Raw genomic sequence first — 6,730 nt, forward strand, 5'->3', positions numbered from 1 at the left:
TTTCTGGACTGATAAGAACTTCCTGGATCAACTGGTCACTATGGATGAGACCTGGATTTATTTGTATGACCCCGAAACCAAGGAGCAGTCAAGAGTGGAGGCACAGTGGTTCTCCTCACCCAAAGAAGTTCAGCCACTAAGGTGATGGCGTCTGTGTTCTGGGATAAGGAGGGCGTGCTGCTAGTGGACTGCCTTCAAAATGGTTCCACCATCAATGCAAGGTATTACATTGAACTTTTGGACCAATTGAAGGCAGCTCTGAAGGCCAAAAGGGGCGGCAAGCTGTCCAAAGTAAATCTTGTTCCTGCAAGACAACGCCTCCGCTCACACTGAACAAGCGACCACAGCAAAACTGGTGGAGCTAGGCTTCCATCTGGTTGACCACCCACCTTATTCACCACATCTAGCTCCCTCTGACTATCATCTGTTTCCAAACCTGAAGAAACACCTCAAGGGTACCAAATTTCACACCATGTCTGATGGCATGGCTGCTACGGATGACTGGTTTGAGGCACAACCGAAATCCTTCTTTTTGCAAGGCTTACAGAACTTGGAATACCGATGTAAGAAGTGTGTTGGCATCAGTGGAGAGTAAGTGGAATAAATGTAAAGTTTCATCTTCCTATCTCGTTTCTTTCTGGGTAAAGCCAAAGACTTAGCAGCCCCTTGTATTTAGCAAATATGCGCGTGTAAAAAAAAACAAAAAAAACGCTAATCCGCATCCCATAGGAAAGCATTGACCATCCTCAGCTAATTAAATAGCCACAGATGGTATTTTAAGTGATTTGCGAATTTCACGCGTGTGAAAAAAGAAAAAGCAACATGCTCAATTTTAATGCAGATCACGCGTTCGGGAGCTCATAGAGCTCATATATCAATTGATCTCCCGCACAACAAAAAACAATTATGGTGCATCCGCAGCAGAAATCCACGCAGACCTGATCTTCCCCGTGGACATGAGGCTTAGTGTTAAACCAGAGAAAGAAATAAGATTTTATATATTTCAGAATAGCCCCCTTTGCTTTGATGACAGCTCAGACTGGAGAATTGGGTGCCCTGTCCCCCTCTCTTCCTCACTATGGGCTCGCTGCACCCCTCACAGTGGAGCGGCTGCCGCACATGCATGGTGCCTCTCCATTCATTCTCAGTGGAGACAGATAAGCGCTTGTACTGCGCCATTTCCCTCAGCCCCATTAAAATGAATGGAGCGGTGCCGTATATGTGCGACCACCACTCCACTCTATCCCCACATCACTGTAGGTACAGGGAGCCCAAAGGGATCAGGAGAGAGGGACACAGAAACCCCGTTCTCGGGATCAGTAAGACCCCCACTGATTAGACCATCATTTGTCCTGTGGATAGGGGATAAAAGTCCATTTTGCTGCAACCCATGTAAGGCAGTTTCCACACAAGCATATTATGGAAATACGTCCCAGACAGACTACAGATGTACTATGATGCTGCGATTAGGGTCCGTCATCCATAACCAAGGCACAAAAATACTCCCATGGCATGCTTGTGTGAAAGCAACCTATGCAAGACCTGGAGCTCCTTTGTTCGGGTGATGGTGGGGGGTCCCAGTGGTCAGACCCCCTAAGCACTCACACACTATATGTATAATATTTGGAAGCCCTGCTCCAGTGCAAGTTGGATGTGATCAAGACAGGTTTTCAGCCTCGGACACAAGCAGAGATCATGAAAATGCTAAGAAACAAAACAAAAACTGGACGAGAAAGTTGCACAACTTCACTGCATTTAGCAAACAAACTTTTACCAGTTTAAGGTGGGGCATTATGATGCAACGCAGCCAGCGGAGCGCCGAGTACCAGCGGCTCACTAACAAATGAGGAGTTACACGTGCCAAAGGCAAAATGGGAGAAATCCAAAATTACGTCACATTGATCGAAGTAGAAGAGTACCGTGGGAGGGATCGGTGCCAGAACACGGCAGAAGCAGAGCAGCATTTCTTCGCATTAGGATGAAGCTCCTGCCTGCGCCAACTGTATAAGCAGTAATTGCTTAACATAGAACCCCTTAGGCTCTAGAGGGCACAGCGGGCACAGCGGTCGTCATACAGACCCAGCAGCCTGCTCTTCCCATCAGCCCGTATTCGGGCCGCTACAGCTGATCACTGTGTGGAATGCAGCCTGTAGGGTGAGGTTTCCTATAGGGACAGTATTGATAATGACATAATAGGGATCTGCTATAGGTGCAGATCAGCAATATCTCACGCCGATCTCCGACGGTTCAGTCAGTTGACAGCATTTTTCCAGGCTGCGCAAAGCTACACTATTGCAAAACGTACTTTAATCTCCCATGATTGCCACCAACAGATCATCTGTGTGAACGGCGGGACGATTACTATTCGCTGCAGCGCACGGTGGGAACGGCAAACTTTCCCCAAGTCTAATATTCAGTCTATGACTCGAGGGAGTCTTTTCCAGGCTGCTCAGCTGAGGGGCGGTGGGAGCCGGGAACTGGCAGATGATAATAAAGCAGCCAATCTCCGGCTGCCGTGTCCATGTAGGATGAGATCGCAGCCCACGTAGGGACCTCTCCCACAGTCACATGACTGCTATTCCCAGCAACTCTCTGGAACGCTGCACGCATTTTCCAGGGAAATCCCAGACTGGGAGGAAAGAACCTGAGCAAACATGTCATGTGAGACATCAGAGAGAAGGCAGGCGCTGAGGAAATAAGGCATGCCTGCTCCACGGACCGCCACAACTGCTGCCGACATATTAGTTTATGCTAATGAATACATTCTTTGTAGAAAGCCCAGCTTCCTTATTAACCATGTCCTGATATACTACTGAGCCAGATCAGCACAACCAAGCGGGCTATGCCTCTCTACAATGACACCGCATCAGATGGGAGGAGTGCCTCAGTGCTGGGGAGAGCTCACCACCCATACAGATGCATCTTGTGAAGGGTCTCAGCATGCCGGCAGAAGGTGGAGACGTAACCATTAGTGATCGCTATAGTGAAGGAGGTTTCGCAGATCCACCGGCCCTCATTCACCAGACGGAGCCCTCTTGGCTGACGTTCATCCAGTGTCAGTCAGGCTTTGTTCTAGATGAAACTCGGCCTGACATCACACTTGCCAACATACGTTTTTAACGCGGATGTGAGGAGTTTCATCCAAAAAAACGCCTCACATCACTTCTGTGAAATAGCGGTCCTCAGGCACGTTTCACATGTGGTAGGGGATCGCACGCGTCTTCCATTCATGTCAATGAGAAATATCACATCACACTGTGCCATGCGATGTCCTTAAAGGTCCCATTGAAAGAATGGAGTTCACATCTGTCCCAGTTTTTTGTGTCCCACAACGCACAAGACTCAAGCAAGAGTCACCTGTAAAAATGTATCTAGAAGGCCGGCTTCACACGGCCGAGAAAAATTGTGCAAGATTTGTGTGATGCGAGACACAAATATGAACCCCATTTTTTTTTTTTGAATGAGGTCATACACATGGGCGAGGTTTTCCTACATGGCACCGCGATGCAGTGCGAGAAACAAATTGCGGCATGTTATATTTGGTTGAGTGGTCTCGCATCACAGCGCTGATTGTTTTCATTTTTGTGAGCACTGGGAGAGCTCTGCTGCGACGGGGGATTCCTTCATCCCTGAAGTGATGCGAGGCCGTTTTCACATAAACACCTCATATCCACGGGGCTTTCACATGAATGGCAAGCGTGATATGGAGGCAGCATTCACAGCCCCATCTCACACTCGCCCGCGTGAAGTTAGCCTTTGGCCGCTCTCACACTCATCGCTTTTTACTGTGATTAGCGCGGCATCACGAACGCCATGCTAACCGTGGTACAACGCCGTTAGTGATCTCAATGGGGCCTCGCAGACATGCGCTTAAATGCAGCATTTCTAACGCCGCGACTTTCAAGAGATGTCTGTTCTATTTTCGCAGAATTTGGGCGTTTAACGCACACCATCACCCAACACAATGATGCGGTACGTTAAAAAGCACTGTCCAACACTGCACCATGTGTTCAAAACTGCCACTCGGAATCTTGGTAAAAATGCAGCGATTTTGGGCAACGTTTTCTGAACCCGCGTGTGAGAGCGGCCCAAGGTTACGGCCATACAGGTAGGAGTTTGCTACGGATTGGTCACGGTGGAGATTCCGTACCAAATCACCGTAAAATCTGCACAACAGCGGTTTTTTTTTTACTGTACTTTTTGCGCAAGCAAGTCACGCGCAATTGTGCATGCAAAAACCACGCACCGCGGCTCTCAGCCATCGAAGTGTCCAGTTAGTTTAATGCGTTCAGGATGGGCTCTTTTTTTGTGCAACCAAATTACGCACGCCAAATACACACGTGAATGAACCCATTGCAACCAAGGTCGGACTAACACGGATAGATTTGTGCGCGCTCACAAACGCACATGTGGCCTGCACATGTTGGTCGCGCACAAAAAAAAAAAACAAAAACGCAACATTTGCTCATAAAACACTGCATCTAAACTAAGAGGGCATTTCAATGGCTGAGGGCGTCAGTGCGCGTTCTGTGCGTACAAGAAGTACAAATACATCGAAACGCACATAAAAACAAACATTCCACAAAAACACGCTGCAAATATACGCGCAAAACACACACCTGTGTGAATGAAGCTGATGGCGACATCACATGTGCGGAAAGCAGCGCCAATTTGGTGTCCATTTCCAGGCTGTCCGTTCACGTCCATTATCGTTGGAGTATAGAAGTATAGTGTAACAGACTACGTAATTCTATACTCCAAATATAACGGACATGAAGGGAAACCGTGGCAGCCATAGCACCACGATTGCAGGAAACAAATCGCAGCAGGTCCCATCTTTTTGCTGGCCCTCACATCGCAGCACCCATTGTTTTCCATAGGGCCGGCGGCAGCATAGCGAGGTCCCCCATTTGCGCAATGGACATTGCGCATATTTTACAATATTTTTTGCGCACGTGATAAACAAGTATTGATGAGTGGTAATTAAAGTAATTAGCTAAAATACTTACGTGCCGTGTTCATGCGCAATACACAGGAAGAGAGAACATGCTGTGTTTTGGTTTTTTTTGCACGCCTGAGATCAATGGATTGTAGTCACGGAGTATTGTACACAAATATTTTGCGCAAGTAGAACACAGAGCAAATGCATTTGTTTGAATAAGGGTTCGTTTACACCTGGCGATTTATTACTAGGGCGAGTGAATGATGCCAGAGTTTATACAGGCAGATGAATAGTTTGCTCATTCACTCGCTAAATCGTTCTCATTCCCTTATACAGTGAATGACTGAACAACTGAGTGATCAGTAGTTAAACTGAACGACGAGTGAACGAGCCGGCGATCATTTTTATGCCTGCAGAAAACGAACAATGAACGAAAAGCAAACGATTTATAGTTTAAAGGGGTTTTCCAGTGAAATACTATTGACAATGCATCATCAGGATAGGTCATCAATGGTTGATCGACTGGGGTCCATCACTTGGGACCGTGGCCGATCTGCTGAGAAAGCGTATTTTGTCAGCGCCGCAATAACACAGTGGTTGGAGTGGAAGCCTCAGCGCCAATCGTTGTGTAGTGGCCGGAGCTTGTAACTGCAGGCACGGCTCTCATGGATTTCAAAGAGAGCTGCCCCTTCACTTCAGGCTGCGGCCACGCAGAGTCAATCCACTGCGGATTTGCAGAAAATCTGCATGTTTTTGGTGCTGATTTGTCACAGATTTCACTCTATACTGCAAAAGGGAGAACGCCGCAGCGCTATGCGAATGAGATTTGTGAAAACATCCACGCGGCTCGTACGGTAAGCAGCATATTTTCTGCGGCTCCGTAGGGAAACATGGGCTACAAAGCCGTTCTGTGCGGCTCGCGGTGTACAAAACTCCTGCATCAAAAAAAAAAAAAAAAATTAAATATATATATATAAATAAAATCTATCGCCCATGTAAATACAGCTCAACACGCATACACACACACACACACACACACACACACACACACACTACAATATATAACGAAATTGCGTACACCAGCATGAATGAGCCCTAAAACAAAGTGCAGCCATTGTGTAAACAGAGGAATAAACATCCCAAGTGAAGATAAGACAGTGCAGATAGCAGTCTAACCTTTGAGCCTCCCCCCCCCCCCTCGCAGAGGGTTCCAGCAGCGGCACCACTATTACACAACCGCTGGATCAACAGCTGCAATAAACAGAAAAAAAACAAGTCGTTTTCCCATACCGGGAGTCGAACCCGGGCCGCCTGGGTGAAAACCAGGAATCCTAACCGCTAGACCATATGGGAAGGCCGTGCGAGCTCCGCAGCCCCGCGCTCACAGCCTGCACAGCACGTGACGTCACTGCTGCCGCCTGCAGCCCGTTCTGTGACAGCGGCTCCATCCCGCACCGCGTACAGCAGTCACAAGACCGTCACACCGTGCGCTACCGGGAGGGAGGCCCGCCACTCAGCAGCGCCCCTGGGCGGCAGGGAGCTCGTCCGCACAACCTCACTTATAGTCAGCAGAAACAAGTACAAAGTCCAGAAACTCCAACAAACACTTGTAAACAACCAGCTGCAGCAGCAGCGGCGGGTCGCACTCACCTGGGCGCAGGTCCCGGGCAGCCTCCTCCTCCGTGCCCGGGTGTCACTATCCCCGGACTTGTCCGCCCGCAGCTCTCCTGCTGCCAAGTTTTCTGTGTTTTTTTCCCCCCTTTTTCTCCACCCACAAACCAGGGAGGG

At 48.5% G+C, this 6,730-nt stretch overlaps 1 protein-coding gene and 1 non-coding gene across 5 annotated transcripts in view; both read right to left on the bottom strand.

The window, feature by feature from the left end:
* Positions 1–6,726, bottom strand: part of ELF1 (E74 like ETS transcription factor 1) — a 107,555-nt gene extending 100,829 nt beyond the window's left edge. For 3 of the 4 annotated variants that reach the window (XM_066581545.1, XM_066581485.1, XM_066581493.1), the window contains exon 1: positions 6,593–6,715. The gene's annotated coding sequence lies outside the window, so the exon portion shown is untranslated. Of the gene's footprint in view, positions 1–6,592 lie in introns of all 4 variants that reach the window. The other variant, XM_066581528.1, reaches the window with a different exon arrangement.
* TRNAE-UUC (transfer RNA glutamic acid (anticodon UUC)) lies at positions 6,224–6,295 on the bottom strand. The gene has a single exon. It is a non-coding gene; the product is annotated as a tRNA-Glu (tRNA).
* Positions 6,727–6,730: the final 4 nt, after the last annotated feature.

Source organism: Eleutherodactylus coqui, chromosome 1, assembly GCF_035609145.1.
Source record: "Eleutherodactylus coqui strain aEleCoq1 chromosome 1, aEleCoq1.hap1, whole genome shotgun sequence".
Classification (NCBI taxonomy): domain Eukaryota; kingdom Metazoa; phylum Chordata; class Amphibia; order Anura; family Eleutherodactylidae; genus Eleutherodactylus; species Eleutherodactylus coqui.